The sequence below is a fragment of the Macaca thibetana genome, chromosome 3 (assembly GCF_024542745.1).
Source record: "Macaca thibetana thibetana isolate TM-01 chromosome 3, ASM2454274v1, whole genome shotgun sequence".
NCBI lineage: Eukaryota > Metazoa > Chordata > Mammalia > Primates > Cercopithecidae > Macaca > Macaca thibetana.
Window position 1 is genome coordinate 21,701,417 of NC_065580.1, and position 18,969 is coordinate 21,720,385.

At 37.1% G+C, this 18,969-nt stretch overlaps 1 protein-coding gene and 1 non-coding gene across 3 annotated transcripts in view; one reads left to right on the forward strand and one right to left on the reverse strand.

The window, feature by feature from the left end:
* PTN (pleiotrophin) overlaps positions 1-18,969 on the forward strand; it is a 111,720-nt gene that overhangs the window by 43,571 nt on the left and 49,180 nt on the right. The window lies entirely within an intron of this gene.
* Positions 12,247-12,324, reverse strand: LOC126951817 (small nucleolar RNA SNORD81). Its single transcript, XR_007724665.1, has one exon. It is a non-coding gene; the product is annotated as a small nucleolar RNA SNORD81 (small nucleolar RNA).

Consider the following 18,969-nt stretch of genomic DNA (forward strand, 5'->3'; position numbering starts at 1 on the left):
CAGCACTTTCTGTCTCCTCTTTGGAAATAACTGCCCCTCATATTTGGTGGGGTCGTCAGGAAGGCTTCTTTTTATTCTGCGCTGTGCCATTAAATGTTCTCAGAGGAGCGTACCATGGGGACCCTATGGTGAGGAGTGCAGCACTGCCTACTTCAAGCCCTAGCTCTGTTCCTTATGAACCTGGTCTAATGACTGGATCTTTCTAAAACTCAGTTTCCCCATTTGTAAAATGGGGACTAACAGTCATCCCCTAATGGAGCTATGGTAAACTTAGCTGAGATACAAGCATATAAAAACATTTAGTGTTATGCCTAGAGCCAAAGAGAATAACCACCACCATCAATAACAACAAAATGCAGTTAATGTTAGCTATGATAGTTGAGAGCTTTGTTGTAGTTAGACGACATTCATTTTAGGCACCAGATGCCTAAAGGACGTGGCCTCGGGAGCTAGCAAAGGTTGGAGGTAGGGCTAGTCATATTAGCGATGAACAGTATTCTGGCTGTGAATACGATGTGCCTGCGGAGACATAGCATGGGTCCATAGAGGAAGTATGTAGGAATGCTCAGTGCAATTTTTCATTAAACCCCACGGGTAATGAATGTTTTCTTTGCTATCGGTACTTAATAAAACACTCTTTAGAGTGTTCAATTGCTTCAATTACTCCAAAGCTCATCAAGTCTTACCTGGAACTGATTCTCACAATGAGTCTAACCCCAGCTTGGTGCTATTAACCAGGCCAAAAGCCATGTAATTTCTCCGAATCCCTGACTGTATTATAGATCTTGCTCCATTTCTTTGCTTGCAAGCTGAATTTTGGATAAGAAACCAAAACAGAGTTACTTTTTTTGAAATTCCTGGCAGGAAACCCTAACCCCTGCAGAGAGGTGGTGCCAAGAGCAAAGGGAGTTGACAGAGTTGGATGCTTCCTGCTATTTTGGGCAGGAAGGCAGGAAATAGTCCTGCTTTACAATAATTATAGGCAACAGAGCTAGGAATAAAGTAGAGCCTCTATGGAAACAATCTGTCCTCAATACGGTGTGCTGAGCCACCAAGACTGTGCACAGAATTTTGACCAGATCTCGCTGTGTCTCAGTGACCAGCCACCCAGTGCCCATGCATTTTTTAACATGAATTATAAGAGGTCTATAACACTTCAGTTATTTTTATGTTAAAACCTGTGGAAGGATTAGAAAATTTGAAAAAAATCATAAATTTCCACATTAGAGAAGCTACTATATTAAATAGCTTGGAGTCATTTTTCTGTTTTTTATATCTATCTATCTATCTATCTATCTATCTATCTATCTATCTATATATATATTTTTTGAGATGGAGTCTCACTCTGTTGCCCAGGCTGGAGTGCAGTGGCACGATCTCTGTTCACTGCAACCTCCGCCTCCCAGGTTCACACCATTCTCCTGCCTCAGCCTCCCGAGTAGCTGGAACTACAGGCGCCCGCCACAAAGCCCAGCTAATTTTTCGTATTTTTAGTAGAGACAGGGTTTCACCATGTTAGCCAGGATGGTCTCGATCTCCTGACCTCGTGATCTGCCCGCCTTAGCCTCCCAAAGTGCTGGGATTACAGGCGTGAGCCACCGCGCCTGGCCCCTGTTTAATATTTAATCAGAAACTCAGTAAACTTTTGGACAGTTTCAGGTCAATATTTGGCTAAGTTAAAAGAAAAAGAAAATCTAAAGCATATTTACTGAACTAATGAATACAGAGTTGAGGATTAGTTCAATCAAAATTTAATCAAAATTTGGATTAACACAAACCTCAGGACTGTCAAAAATTCAAGATTAGAAACAATGATATTTTTATACTTAAGAATCCTTACAGGCTCTTAAAGTTGCGTGTGGATCTATGTTTTATCAATTCTTGCTCCTTAATCCTTGACCCAGGTACTTTATGTTGGAACTCAGTAGGAAAGCTTCTGGTCCCTGTTCTTGCAGAGTGAGCTATTTCTGACACGTGAACAATTAGAGATAGACGTGGAGCAAGCTCGTGACAGGGTTTGTGGGTGCAGACAGTAAACAACGCCTGTAAACATTCCCCATTCCTGCCCACCATGGGAAAGCTTCTAGCCCCTTAGATATCCTCTTGATCTAAATATCAGCTCTTCTGGATATCTTCTATTTGCACCTCCAGCTCTACTCTCCTACCACCTTTTTTCTGCTCTATCAGGAGGCTGACCTTCATGGAAAAAATCAATAGATTCATTTGCCATCTGGCTTCTGCTTTGCCTTGGCCAATGGAGGAACTGTTGGGAATTCAAAGTGTTGGATAAGAATGCGCCTGGGCTATTTATTTCTCTCCCTCACTGCCTGCTTTTTTGTTGTTGTTGTGTGTATTTAGAGGTTGTTCCTCAGGCTGCTTTCTCCTTCTCTCTGTAGATTCTGACAATGACCCCTTCTAGTTTCCACCTCAGATCTAAAGGTGGTAAATCTTTTTTTTGTTGCTCAACTAAGTATGTTCCAACAGTCTCTCCTTGGTGTTCCTTAACTCAGCTCATGCAATTTTAAATAATGCATTCATGAAATTAGCCTCAATGCATCCACTTGAGTATGCCATCTGCCTCTTGCTGGGACTCTTCTTCCAGTGCTGCTATGTAAAACTTCTATTCTATTTAGACAGGTTTACTCACAGTGTCTTAGATATCCATGGTGGCTTCCCCACCTCCACATATGTAATGGCCTATGCCCCTTTATCCCACAGACTATACCCAAACCAAATTTAACTATGCTTATGTGAGCAAAATGATGGTACAGATTTTTTGGAAAAAAATGATCATGTACAATTTTATAACATGTCTTATTTTTAAAAGTATTTTCGTCAACATTATTTTGTCTGTCCATATCTTATGCAAGTTTCTTTGGGCAAAGTCTGTTTCTTTCCATTTTATGAATTTCTCTGTGGCATCAAGCTCTTTGCCATGCACACTGGAAAATGTATTTGCTGATTTAAATTAGCTCTGATTTGGAATACTTTTTGAATCTTTTGTGCATTCAAGTAAGCATAAAATAGCTCAACTTTCCACACTATAACAAACTTCCCAGACAACTACAAGCATAACCTACATCTACATAGGACTTCTTAGGCCATCCAATCTGCTTCAATTTGGGGGGTTTGGTGGAGAGCCAGGAATGTTAGGATCAGCTCCGATCCTCAGAAAAATAATGGAGCCTCTGTGTTTCACTAGTGTGCAATTATGGCCTAAGTGGTGTGGTGCCTGGTATTGCTAAGCCAGAAATTGTACAGAGTCCCCTCTGTTTCAATAAGCTTCAACTTATGCAGTGTGAAATCAGAGTTCTACTCTCCCCCCCCTGCCACCACAGAAATCCCCAAACAATTGGCCGCAATATAAATAGGGTGAGGGTTTTATTTTTAATCAGTAGTTTTTTAATAGAACCTAGAAGAGAATACTCATTGGAAAGGCAGATAATATCAAAGTGATCTCCTGGCATCTGGCAATTGGTAGAGATGTGAGCTCCAAAACCAAGTTGTCTCTACTCTTTCTCCTGTCTTCACTCTAGTTCCCCATTCCCTTAACTCTCTTCTTCCTTTGTCAACCTTTCTATTTATACATTAGTATTTTAACATGTCTACTTGAATTTTTCTTGGTTTTGGAATTTCCCCAGGAGTATGGTATTTTAATCTTTTACCTCTCACAGTTTTTCTTGATTGCTTACTGAAATATTTATTATCATGATTATTACAAATGATGATAATGGCAATATGGTTTACAGCTTATCAGATAATTTCACAGACATTTATCTCACTTGCTATAATTCTATCTGAAATGGAGAGGACAGATTCTTTTAATACTTATACTTAAAGAGAGGGAGATTCAGCAAGATCTGATGATTTGCTTTGGAATTTTCATTAAGTAAGTGAGAAAGAACTCTGAGATCAGAGGAATGAGATTTCCAATTAAACTCTACTGCCTCTCCGTGGCATCATGCTACCTGGGCTTTTGAATCTTGTTCACTAATCACTCAAGGTACTAGTGACCCTTCAAGTGACCTTTCTTTTCTGCTTCTTTTCAAGCAGAAGAGGTGGGAGCAGGGGCTGAGGCAGCTGACAGTTCTCTAGCTAGGTTCAAGTTTCTTCATCAGTTTGCTCCACAGCTTTCTGCAGGGCAGAGCTCCATTTAACACTGGTGAAGTGGAAAAAATTAGTATATGAAGTACTGGCCAATACAAATATAATGTGAGCCACAGGCATAATGTTAATTTTTTATAACCACGTAAAAAAGGAAAAATAAACAGATGAAGTTAATTCTAATAATATATTTTATTTAATCCAATATATACAAATATTATTTTACTGTCTAAATCAATATAAACTTGTGAATGATATAGTTTATATTCATTTTTTTATACTGCTTTTGAAATTCAGTGTGTATTTTACACTTACACCATGTCTCCATTCGGACTAGCCACGTTTTAAATATTCACCAGTCACATGAGACTAATGCCTATTTGATTTAAAAATGAGGCTCTAGAACAGAAGAGAAATTGCATCTTGGCCAGGCAGCAATTGGTAAGGCGCTCCTAGCTCACATCCCAGTCCTCGATATTTCAGTAGAGCTATGATGGTGTCTGCTTTGAGAATATCAGGCAGATAATCAAAATATTCATATGAAAGTCCAAGCAATAAAAAAGAACATTTTGAATAATATCTACTATACTTTAAGCTCCACAAAAGTCAGGACTGAGCCTGTGTTACTCATTGTTCTATGTGTAATGACTGATTGAATGAATAAGTATATTTGAGATATTTTCACATTCTTGTTTTGTTCACAGAGTCTCTAAAATCTGATGTATATTTCACACTTATAGTACATTTCCAGTCTGACTACTTACATTTCGTGGGATTAATAGCCACAAGTGGCTAGTGACTACTGTGTTAGACAGGAGAGATCTAGATTGTTGGGATACAAGACTGACTCTGTCATCAACATCAATCACCAGATGGGTGACCCAGGGCAAGTTATTTTATTTCTCTTTTATTGTTTGCCAAATTCTCTGAAGGCATGAGTTCCAACTTAAAGTTCTGTGAGTCACTTTATATAAAAAAAAGTAAAACAAAACAAAACAGCAGTGATATCTGATGCCCATACCTAATCCCAGACCCACTTAAAACAGCCATCTTTATTACTATTTCAAATAATTTGGCTAATGGAAATGGTATACATCTTTATTTGCCTTCCACATATTCCTCCAAATGTACAAATACACATGCCACAAGAATACATAGCTAGAAGCACTGAGAGGAGCTCAAGACACGACATAACTGGGCTTTTCAGTAACTGCAACTTGGCCTGTTTTCTGGTAGCTGAGGTGGATGGCAGAGAAACTTGCTAACAAGCCAGACTCTCTTGGTAGGGCATGAGATGGCCTGGTAGGGAGTGGGTGATTCTAATTTGGCTTCTGACTAGATACTTGACTGCCAAGCAAAGCAGACAGAGTCTAAATTTAAAAAGGAAACTTAAATGTCAGGACCAAGGCTATTGTCCATCGTGATACAAATTGTGCTCTGCACAAGGCTGCCCAAGCCAGAGAGAGAGTTGAGAGATCTTCTCTGTATGATACCCAGTGTACTCCTCCGCGGGCTTGTGTTCACCTGGAGGAAGAGGTGCCTTCTGAAATTTTGTTCAAGGGCACTTCATGGGCCATCACCAGCCCTACTAAGGACCTAAGCAGACTGTATTCAACATCCGAGCTATGGCTAGAAGGAAGAACTCCCCGTCCAGCTAAGCCACAAAAAATACAACAATAATAAAAAGAAATCAGTTTGCAACTAAGGTCTAAAATATGGACGCTTTTATATATCTAAATTTTTGCCTGAATGAGTATTATTCCTTTCTAGGAAGTAAAATAAAAGGGGGAAACGATGGTGAAACTCTGCAAATACATGTATAAGAACAAACTGAAGATATAATTGTAATTCTCCATTAACATTTTTTGCTTGCGTGATATATCAAAACTTTTTTTTCCTTCAATTTTAAATCATTCTGTTTAAAAAGGGAGGTCATAGCACAGAGAGTCTTTAGGGCAGTGGAACGTCTCTGTATGATGCTATAATGGTGGATACATTCTACATTTGTCCAAATCCATAGAATGTATGACACCAAGAATGAACCCTCATGTAAATGCAGACTTTGAGTGATGATGTGTCAAGGAAAGTTCATTAATTATAACATATGTACCACTCTGGTGGGAGATGCTGATCATGGGGGAGGTTACGCATGTGCGGGGGCAGGGAGTATACAGGAAATCTCTATTTCCCACTCTGTTTTGCAGTGAACCTAAAACTGTGCTAGAAATAAAGTCTATTTTTAAAAAACGTAAAGTCAGGACATGAGTTTGCCATCTTTATGATGCTGAGTATGGTAGAATCATCCACAGCTTCACATTCGAAGATAAAATATTTCTGTCATCCTCAGCACCCTGCACAAGTAACTCCACTCTAATTACTAGCATTTCAAGTATGCTAGCCCAGAAACTTTATCAATCATATGAGGAATAACTTCTAAAGGTATTTAGGAGTGTTCGCTTTTTAAATTCATCCTCAGTATAGTTATACTGCCTGGGAGGTGGAAAGATGGCTGCCCCCTCTGCACACACACTAGCTTCAATCACCTGTGTCTCATCCCATCAGTCAGGAAGTAGGAGCGAGTCAGGAAGTAGGAGCTAGTTCCACTCCATCTGTTTATGGATTCTACCTTTTCTCTTTCGTCTCTCACCTTTACCATTTAGCAGTTTTAGGTCTAAGCCAATTCAGCTGTTCAGCTCCATCACAAGACCCAGTTTATGTTAACCCATTTAGAAGACCAGGAGTGGTTCGAGGAGAGGAAAGCCTTATGGCTTGTTACATTTTGAGAAGAATGCAAAATGGTAAGTGTCATGAGATGGCAACTATGTAAAAAAGAATGAATATGCATGTGGGTAAAGGATAGAAGGTAATTAGAAATTAAAACAATTTTGGTAGGGTGTTAAGAATAAAGATTCAGTTATTTTCTTTTTCAAGTTTTTAAAATATTGTGTTATTCCACATTTTGATTACTTTTTTTCCTTTTGGAAAATGACCCCACCAACATGCCAAAACTCACCCACCCACTTGACTCTAAATGGAATACAGTCAGCCCTCCCTGACTGTGGGTTCCACATGTGTGGATTCAGCCAACCCTGAATTGAAAATATTCAGGAGAGAAAAATAGATGGTTGCATCTGTACTGAACATGTACAGACTTTTGTTCTTGTCATTATTCCCTAAACAATACAGTATAGCAGCCATTTACATAGGATTCACATTGTTTTAGGCATTTGTATTAGTCTGTTCTCATGCTGCTAATAAAGACTTACCTGATACTGGGTAATTTATAAAGGAAAGAGGTTTAATGGACTCACAGTTCCACATGGCTGGGGAGGCCTCAAAATTATGGCAGAAGATGAAAGAAGAGCAAAGGGACACCTTACATGATGGCAGGCAAGAGGGCATATGCAGGGGAACTCTCCTTTTCAAACTATCAGATCTTGTGAGACTTATTCACTACCATGAGAACAGCACAGGAAAAACCCGCCCCCATGATTCACTTACCTCCCACCAGGTCCCTCCCATGACATGGAAATTACTGCAATTCAAGGTGAGATTTGTGTGGGGACACAGAGCCAAATCACATCAGTATTATAAATAATCTAGAAATGATTAAAGTATGCAGACGATGTGTGTAGGTTATATGCAAATACTATACTGGTTTATATCAGGGACTTGAACATTCACAGATTTTGGTTTCCACAGGGGTCCTGGAACCAATCCCCCACCAATAACAAGGCATGGCCATGTTTTACATGAGTAGCAATGAACATAAAGTAATAAAGTAGCAAAATTCATGTGCACTTTTGTTGGTTCAGAGCAGGCAAAGACTGATGGTTTCTCACACTTTATCAGAATCCTAGTTTTATTCTGCAGACACAAGGGAACACAGAGACTAAATGCCATTGGGTTACTAGAGGGGGATGCCAAAGAATCTAATTCCAATAAGGGTGAGTGGTTGAAACCCTGGCCAAGTTACACCTACTTCTCAAGTATGTCGAAAGAACCCGCAGTCATTCTAATTGCACTGCCTCTGGCTAGAAATTTATGTTTCAACAATTCAGATGGGACACTCAATTCAGAGTATGGCATTTTCATAGTATATGAAGGAGAAGTAAAGTAAGACAATTTCCCTCAACTTACTTCAGTAGGAGCTTTGAAAAAATGGAGTCAGCACTTATGTCAGAGGACATAAATGTTCCCTCAGGCTCACTCGGGTACTCTGAGTGTCTGACTAGATCTGGGATGCCGTTGGGGATGTCAACTGGCACTTGATACTCAAGTCAAAACTGGTGGTCAAGGACAATGAGAGACCTGTAGGCAGTGGTCACTAAAGCTGTAGATGCCCAGCCTGTGAGTTACAGGTGCCCAGCTGCCTTCATGTGAGCAAATAGTGATTTGATGAAGATGTGAGCCTTGCTCTACATTTAATTTTCAACTTTCATAAAGACTGTTGGATATTTAATAATAATCATGTTGCTTTGATACAACTAGACTGAGGCACAGTTTCAATCAAATTATTTTGTGAAATGAAAATGACTGTAGTGCCATTTTTCTGAAAATAAACATATACTATAAAATATAGTATTTATAAAATGTAGAAATTTTTGAAAAGTAATTTTTAAATGCCCCACATTCCACAGATAATTTCTTTCAAAAAATGCTCGTATTGCATATGTGTGTGTGTGAATGTGTGTGTATACATATGTACTTTTTTTAAACAAAATGGGTTTGTAGTATACAGACAGAATCAACAACTTCTCATGGGAATAAATATATATCACAATTTTTGTGCATAACTATAAGTCACATTTTATAGATGTATTTAATGAATCCCATTTTGGTTATTGACAATTTTTCGTCATTCAACTTCAACCATTTTGAAACCATAGTTCAAACTTTTATAAAACCAGTTTGAATATTGCTTAAAAAATACCTTTAAAATGTTCCACATTGTGTGATGAAGGGAAATGTTTGATGTAGGGGAAAAACACTTATTTCAAGTAAAAATATGTTATTTTTTATTTTTCTTTTAATTGGAAGAGAATAGGAAAGGGGAACATAATGCTATGTTTTGCTGAAACATTTTAAGTCAGCCCTGAAAATGAAATGTGGTTTTGAGGGAAGTCAAAAGTCCTTGAATGTCATCTTCTGGCCACCCCAGCTCACCTCCAAATTCTTCAAGTTGGTTTTGAGTCAGTCGATTGTCCTATGTATTTATTTCTTGCACTATAAGAAGAGATAATAATTTGTCTACTCTACTTGGTTATAATAAGGTCCAGGTGATATAATAAATGTGGTAATACATTGTACACTCTAAAGCATTACTTACATATTATTAATATAACCATTATTTATTTATAATTCCATATGATCAGATAACTGGAGGAATCTGATGAACCTACTACTATTGATATTTTCTTGCCAATGTGTTTGTAGGAAATGGATTAAATTTTTTTACAGATAAAGCAAGCTCATTTTCAAGTTAACCAGAAGTACCCATTAAAATCTCAATCACAGGTTAACCCTTGTTTCCTATTTAGAACACCATTTGTTTTTATTGCCATATGATATGGTTTGGCTGTGTCCCCACCCAAATCTCATCTTGAATTCCCACATGTTGTGGGAGGGACGTGGTGGGAAGTAATTGAATCACGGGGGCAGGTCTTTCCCATGGTGTTCTCATGATAGTGAATAAGCCTCACGAGATCTGGCAGTTTTAAAAGGGGGAGTTTCTCTGCAGAAGCTCTCTCTTTTTGGCGGCTGCCATCCATATAAGATGTGACTTGCTCCTCCTTGCCTTCCACCATGATGGTGAGGCTTCCCCAGCCATGCGGAACTATAAGTCCAATTAAACTTCTTTGTTTTGTAAATTGCTTGGTCTACAGTATGTCTTTATCAACAGCATGAAAATGGACGAATACACCATATAACAAATTACTATAAATGTAATGACTTAAAACAATTCCTATTGATTAACTCACAGTTACGTAAATCAGAAGTTCAGGTATGATGTGATTGAGTTCTCTGCTCAGGGTCTTGAAACTGAAATCAAGATGATGGTTGAACTGTGCTTCTTTCTGGAAATTTTGGGGAAGAGCAAACTTACAAGCTGATTCAGATCATCAACCATATTTAGTCTGTTGCAGTTGCAGGAATGAGGTCCCTCTTTCCTTGCTGTCAGCTGTGGGCCACTTAGCTCATAGAGACCATCCTGGCCATATGATCCCTCCATCTCAAAGCCAGCAGAATTTCCTTGGGCCAGCTCCCTCTCACACTTGAAATTTCTGACTTTCTCTGTCTCTGATGACAAGACCCAGACTTATGGCCTTATGTAATTAGGTCAGGGCCACCTAGATAATATCCCTATTTTAAGGTTCACTGATTTGGAACCTTAGTGTCATCTGTGAAATCCCTTTACAGCAACACTTGGATTCATGGCTGCTTGATCAATAAGAGAAGTCGTGTGTTCTTAGGAGTATCTTTGAATTCTGCCTAACACATACCTGAAAGCCAAAGCTGTCTTCCAATGATTCACAGGACTGCTCTTTCCCTTTGATAAAAAAAGAAACCCTCCAGTGTAAAAGTCATTTGAAAGATAAAGTGCTAGGGTGCTTCGAGATCACATTTCAATACCAAGGCTCTAATTTCATGACAATAGCTATGTTCCTTTCTTTCATTGATCCTAAGAGAATATGTTTAGAAGTCAAACACACCAAGTTCGAATCTTGCTTTTACCACTTCTCCTGAGTTGAGTGACATGCTGAACCTGTTTGATTCTCTTTGCCATCTGTAAATGGTAATAATTCTACCTACTTTGCAAGGTGATTGTGACTATTAAAGAAGAATATGTGTGTATATAAACACATCTTACTATAGCACCGGCATGTAAGTGCAAAATAAATAGTAATCTTAACATTGTTTCAGTGGGGAGGTTTATATTATTATCCAGTGTGGAGGCTTTCATTATTGTCTGATTTGAAGTATTTTCTTCTCTTGGCATTTTAAAATTAAGTCCACCATTCCAGCAGAAGGTATGATTCTGCCCTTTTTGTACTTTTACTGAAAGTCTTTTCCCATAATAATATCATTATTAATGAATACGTTATGTATAACTTCAGTTTTCTTGAGGAATAATAGGTCTAAAGTTTTCAAACTTCAAATAAAAGGTTTCTTCCCCCTAAATAAATGTTTATTTCCATCTCTACACTTGATCTTAGCCAAAAGGCTGAGAAGCAATTTTTTTCTTTCCATCTTTATGCAAATATTTATTCTTTGATTTTAAGGTCCCAATGCTAAATTTAAAAAACACATTTAGCTTTAGATAAAATTCAGTAAATACATCTGATGATAAAAATCTGTGCTGTTTTCATTGGAGGCCCTTGGAATGTGGTCAAATATCCTTTAAAGCATAAACAATAATTACAAATTGCATTTAGCATATTAGAAAACTGAGTGGGCAAGGTGTGTTTCATGTCTGCTGATAACCAAGGGACAAAATTAAGATGAAGACCAGGCAGAGCTCCTGAGTTACTCCCATTATTTTAGCAAATGTTGGGCCAAGAAAATGAGGCAGTATAACCAATTCATAACTTTGTTGCATCACAAAATTTTTGAAGGCCAATATATCCAAACAATTAACTCATCTGGGCAAATTATTTGGGGCAACAGCTTGTTTATTAAGCAATTCATTTATTAAGACTCACTTTAAGACCTTCACCTCACTGAACTATTATAATATGAACTTCGCTGAATCCTAATCAATTCCCTGCTTTGAAAGATTCAATTTATACCACTTGAGACCTGACCCCAAAGCCCTGGAAATATCCTCTTTTACTTATTCCTTCTGAGACACTAAGATGTAGTCAAGGTTATCCTCTTTGCTGCTGCTGTAGGTTTAATAAAATTAGCTTTGCTTAGTCAATAGATGTTTTTGGTTGGTTTTCTAGGGGAACTCAACTGTTGAAAGTAATTATCATATATATCTTTTATAGTCTGGAAAAAACATTATTAAAGAAGATAAGTCATCTAATAGCAGCCCCCCCCCCCCCCCCACACACACACCCTGGCTTCAGAATGAACTGTACTATAGACATTTTGGAGCACATACAATGGAAGCCCTTTTTTTTCTTTATTCTTTCTTGACACAATATCAGATCTTTTTATTGTCATCAAGTAATCAGTGAGAGAGTTCAAACTGAGGAGAGATCATCATGTATTTTTAAGACTTAATTATATGGAATATTTTGTCATATTGAATATAGGCATTATCACATGTTCATGAAAACCTTCAAGTTTTAGTTTAAGTTCTTTATGAATGAGGGTCATATAGTATATTTTATATGTCCACAGAATCTTGTATATAACAGAACTAAACAACCATTCTGGTTGTTGGATTAGGAGTTTAAGGACCAATTTAAGGTCACTCCCCTTTTAAAAATTATCCGAAAAAAATGCATATTTTGTCTTATTTATTTCACATCCTGGGTGACCCTAAGCAGAAAAGAACTCCATGTCATACCAACAATAGCCAACAAGCTTTAAATATACATAGTGATCAGGTTTGGGCCACTTAAATTACTTTTTACAAGTCCTCTGGAAATAGAAGTTATTTGAAAGAAACACTATAAGTGGAGGTGACAGAGAATTGTTCATAAATTGTGCATGTGAAATGCCAAAGGAAGCAGCAGAAACATTTTTACTAACCAAACAGCAAATATCACATCATTTGGGGGAGCAAGCCTCGTTCATTCAATGTGCTGCTTTGTAAACATAGCACAAAGATTTCAATCTGTAAAATGGGATAGGTGATGATAACTTTCATGAAACACAAATGAGAGTTTTTACATAATAAATAGAATAATTAGGACTCAAATCAAGTTAACTTCTTTTCTGGCTTCGGTATTAACTATCTGTGAGGTTGGGAGTAAGTTATGCAATCTATTAAATCTTCAATTTTATAGTCTATTAACTGCAAATTAACAATGCCTGCCATATTTATCTCACAGTGATTTTGCAGAATTGAGCAAGATAGAATCATACCATTTAGGGGCTGAACAGTAGTTAAGGCTTATTTAGTCCAACTAAGTATGGAAACACGCTTTGAAGAAGAAAGTTTAGTACCATATATATGGTAACTTCTGATTTTTAACTCATTCTGAAACTATTCTTCCAAATATTTGTGTATATTTCCCAATCGAGGTGCTTATCTCTACATTTGCATCACTCAGCCTGGTACCTGGTATTTATTATGCATTCACACTATAAATTTTTTCAGTCTAAATGAATAATTAAGTAAAAAAGAAATTATTTATCTTCGATGGATAGACTGGCTCACTTTTCTCCTGTTTTACTCTTATATGTGTTAATTTGGTTTACATATTCATAAGTTGGATATGATGTTCTTATTCTACCCCTCTCGGGTATTATGATAATTGAGGTGAAAATAGGAATTGATCATAAGAAGAATCTCTTGCTGGAAGCTGGTAACATAAGTTGCTGTCGAGATTTTCTAAAAGTGTAATGAAACAGTAGGCCAGAGGGAGCAAGGAACCATGAAGAGTGGGCTTTGTTTAGAGAGCTAAGGGTTCATGCCTTTATGTACTAATTTTTTCAACTCACAAACCTTGCAGGTATAGTCTTATAAAAGGTATTGCAATACTTTCCCATATTGCTGATTACATAATGCCTTACAAATATACCTCAATGACTTTATCTATCTTAATATCAATATTGTGAAGTCTGTGGGTGCTTCTATTAGGGTAAACTGAGTTATTGAGAGTTATTTGACTCTACCCTAAATGACTCTAAACTAGGTGCATATGAGTTTTAAAAATAATTTCCCCATGTTTTCCTTTACTGTTTTTGGATACCAATATACTTGGCTGTAGCATTTATTTTCCTTCCTTCTATTTCCTACAGACTTGAAAACTAGATGACTAAGATTGTAGAACATACATAAAATTCAAAAGATAATGATTGGTATTCTAAGAGTATCAGCCACATGCTATTGTTTCATTGGGTTTGGCTGATCAGTCTTTTAAAATTCATTCACTTATTCACTATTTGCCACGTGCCTAGCCACTTTACTGGAGACAGGGATAGGAAGATTATATATGATATGTATTTCTAGATACATGAAGTTGCTGGATTTACACTCTAATTAAAAAAAGATGTTACTTTATGGTCTAAAGGAAATACTGTGATCTAGGTTAGCAACTACTTTATTTTTATTTTTGAGATGGAGTCTCACTCTGTTGCCCAGGCTGGAGTGCACTGGTGCCATCTCAGTTCACTGCAACCTCCACCTCCTGGGTTCAAGTGATTCTCCTGCCTCAGCCTCTTGAGTAGCTGGGACTACAGGCACACACCACCATGTCTGTCTAAATTTTGTATTTTTAGTAGAGACGGGGTTTCACCATGTTGGTCAGGCTGGTCTCGAGCTCCTGACCTCAAGTGATCCACCCACCTTGGCCTCTCAAAGTGCTGGGATTACAGGCGTGGTCTACTGCGCCTGACCTAGGTTAGCAACTACTTTAAATTCAGTTAAAATTTGCAACTGCAAGGGGTAATAGTCTCTAATCTATTTGAGTGTTAGTTCCTGCTTCATAGGCACGTCAGGTACATTATATTATAATCAGAGTTAATTCTGTGTCCTATTATCTATGTATGAGTTGCTAGGAATTCAACCTCATTTCTCACTGAGAAAAATTAAATGAAATTTAGTGTATAGAATCCAGCTCATTATAAGGAAGAACTTTCTAACAATTTGAGCTTCTCAAAAATGGAACGTACTGATTTGCTCATTAGCTTTGCTTTTTTATGTATACTTACCATCTCTCTCTCTCTCTCTCTCCATATATATATATAAAACTTGTAGTCAAGTAATACCTTCAGTGTATCTTATGAACCAATGTGAAACAAGTTACCTTCTAATATTTATTTCAGTTGTTGATTTAAATGTATTCAAATGCAGGATTTTAAGTTATTCTTAGATGTTAATTTATTTCAAGTCAGTATTTACTTCATTGAGAATATAGTTAATATTGATTCTCTCACCAATGTAATTCCACATTTATTCCAATTTTATGTGCCTGCTTGAACTAGAATCCTTTTGATGGTTTTTATTCTAATTATTAAGTCTTTACAGAACAGGTGAAGGAGGGAATCTTCTATCAGTTTCTTGTAGACACCTCTCCAAGTTGACTTCTCCAGAATGTAGTCATCTAACAGTGCATGTACCTCATAATATTATTGTCTAACTAAAACACCACTATCTCAATGGTATATTTTCAGAGAATTTGTCAAATAATTTCCTGAAACCAAGATACTCTATGGCAATAAAATCAGTATTATTAACCACTTTCTCACAGAACTAAATGAGGTTTATTTGTCAGGACCAAACCATTTTGATCTTTTAGTTACTCTTTGATAAATTTCCATGGTAGTTTTGCCTTTAGGCTAATTATTTCTGAGAAAGAGATAGGTCAGTGAGTGGGAGCATTTGATGCTTCCAAGGAAAGAAAGTTAAAAGAAAAGAAAAGACCTCTCTTTTGACATGGTGATTGTGCAGAACTTCAGAAGACCAGGAAGGGTCTTTCTGAAGGGTCGGGAAGCAATCGATTCTTACATACCATTATAAAATCTCATGCTCATTTTCACATTCATTTATCAACACTGCGTGCATTGAATCATTAGGTAGAAGGAGATGGAGTAGGACTATGTGTATGAGGAAGGAGGACGGTGAAAATGAGGTCCAAATGACCATGTTAGAAGGAAAGAAAAGTGGACTTTTAGAGGACACATTGAGTGATCAGAATCATCGTCCCTGATTTTAGCATTTCTAATTTCTAATAAGTCACATTTCTTTCTTTCTTTTGGCATACTTTTTAGTAGCAAACCTTTCACCATTGCGAAAAGTATGACGAATGCGAAGAATGTAGTAGAGTGGATGAGGATGGGTATCCTTATCAAACTATAAGGCCACTTGAAGTTTTAAACTAACCTCATGTAATGTTCTAGTTTTGGAAGATGTCACTGGGTCTCTAATGAAATAAGTTTGCCAGGCTTCTAACAAGATTTTTCTCTTTCCCAAAGCAACACTCTGAATAATCAATGAAGCCTTTCCTTGATTTCTTTTCTCGTTCTTTTCTTTTTTTTTCACTTCTTCTTTATTTTTTTAGTCAATGAGCTCAGCCCTAAATGAAAGCTGGAGTTGTATGAACTGAATCGGCTGGAAATAGTAGCTGAAAGGCGTGCAAATCAAAGCTGGCAAGTTCAGCTCTTCCGTTCTTGAAGGAGTAGCTAACTTCAATCCAAATGGCTTCCTGGGCAATTGTTTGATTATTCTACGGTTTTGTTCCTGGTATGGAACCAGGCATTAATAACCTATTTTTTTGCCAGTTAAACCAAGAAAATACACATCTCATCTTTACCTTGCAGTGCCTTAGTACCCATGTGGACACTTCCTAGCAGTGTGGGAACTGTGTGGGAAGGGATTTTACATCATTTGTGGAGTGGAGATAGGAGTGGAGGGGGTAGCCTTCAGGCTCTTTGATATTTCCTGCTCCATTCTAGCCTAGCACATGGCCTAAATTACAGACAGTGAAGAAACTAGGAGCTCTGGAAATCAAATAGCCTCATCCTCATTCACTTTGGTACCTATGCTAAGGGCCAGGAATTCTATTTTTGTGGGAGATACATATGTCTCCATATACACACATACACACCCACATTTTCTGGAGTGGAAATTATTTGCAATTTTGCTTTTGGAAATTATTTGCCTCCAACTAATTTACTTTTAGTTCATCACTAAGTATACTGAAAAAATCCTTGCAAAGAGAGAAAATCTAATCTAAAGATGACTTTTAAATATAGCAAACTTTCTGATTGTTAAATATCATACTGTATTAAATTAATGTGATGCTTTGTGATGTAGCCCTTTTTAATCACATTATCAATTCAATTATTGGTATTTTCTTGTTTTAGTTACATCATTTTTTTTTTCTTTGTGTCTCAAATATTTTTGATGGCCTCCAAAAAGCCTAAGGTGCTGGCTGCTCTATTATGGCTGATGGATAAAGTGGACATGATGAGGGAGCAAGTTCCTGACTCTCTGTTCTGCCTCTGTGCTACTGCTTGTACACCTACCTCCTCATTTTCTAGTTCAGAATAATAAATTATCAGTCACCTATGTAAAGTTTGTATATGATTATGCTAAAATATTAAAAATTCTCTGGATATATTTTATATACACATTAGCTAAGACACAGGACCTTAATGTCATGGTATGCCTTTCATTCTGTTGAGGTTTTACATAGCTTACACTTTTGTAAGAATACATAGCTTCTCTACAAACAAAAGTGATAGCTCTCTTCTACCACACAGTTAATGTTATGATAGGCGGAACATTAAATACAGACTTTCTGAATGTTGTAATCACTGATATTTTCTCTTCACATGAGCTTCTGAAAGTTTGAAGCCAAATGCAGGGTGAGTCATTATAAATAGATTTGAGTACATAACAGGTAGTTTGTATTTTGACCTTACTGTTTAATTTTATGATTGAGAGCACAGGTGTAGTTTGGTGTTAAGCAGGCCTGAGTTCAAACCCTGTTTCTAACATTTTGTAATCTTAGGCAAGTTGCTTAAATTCTGTAACTCACATTTTCCTCACCTGAAAAATTGAAATAATGTTGATTACTTTCTAAAGTTATTGTGAAAATAAAAGTTAGATATAAAACTCTTAGCACAGGCAAAGTCTTTAATACATATTGATTATTAAATGTTCCTATTCTTATTTCCCTTGGTCTTTATTTTTTTTTAATTTTAAATTGTTCTACAGTGCATATATATCTTTAAAAGGTGTCTTAAGCACCTATTTGAAGAATTTGGGCTACAAATAAATTAAATAAGTCAACAAGCAAATAATTACCAAATATTGAATTTTTTTTATCCTTAAAGAAATTGTGGTTTAGAAGAGTTTCTCCAACTTTCATGTGCAGAAATAAGAGTTCACCTGGGGGGTCTTAATCTCATCAAAATGGAAATTCTCGTTCAAAAGTGCTGGAGTAACACTTGAGAGTCTGCATTTCTAACAAGCACCTGGGTGAGGCCCACACTACTGACCCTGCCCTGAAAGTAGCCTTGCACAGGGATTCTGAAGAGAGGTGTGGATATCATCCTCAGAGCTTTATAAAAGACACAGTAGCTGATTTTGTTCCTTAACTCCTTGAATCTTAAATGAAAGCAGTGAGATGGTCTCTTATATCTTACTCTTTTATGAGTAAAAGCTTTATTGCTTTAACCAAAATCTGAAAGAATCACATGGGATTCTATTTCTCAGTTTTTTTTTTTCTTTTTTTCTGTCCTTTTGAATGATACCAGCCCCCTTAGTTGGCACTTGGTCCCTTGACTCTTGGACAGTCTTTTCCCTTATATTCTATGAGCTCCTGTAGACTTTCATTAGATCATGTGGCATGTTTATTAGGCTGTTCTAACATAACTTGGCTGAATCACACAGGCTATCCAGTAGCCAAGAAATAGTCTCTAGACCAATGTTGTCTTAAATGAATGACTGTTTCTGAGACAGCTATGTGATCTTTTAGCTTCACAATTTCATTAAAACTCCTCTCATTAAGGTTATTAGTGACTTTTTATTGCTAATCCCTATGGAGAACCTCTCTGAAGAATTTGGCCTTGGTCTTCTTTCTTATTTTTTTGAAAATTTCCTTTTTTTTTTTTTGAGAGACAGTCTTGCTCTGTTGCCCAGGCTGGAGAGCAGTGGCATGATCTCGGCTCACTGCAGCCTCTGCCTCCTGGGTTTAACTGATTCTTGGGCCTCAGCCTTCCAAGTAGCTGGGATTACAG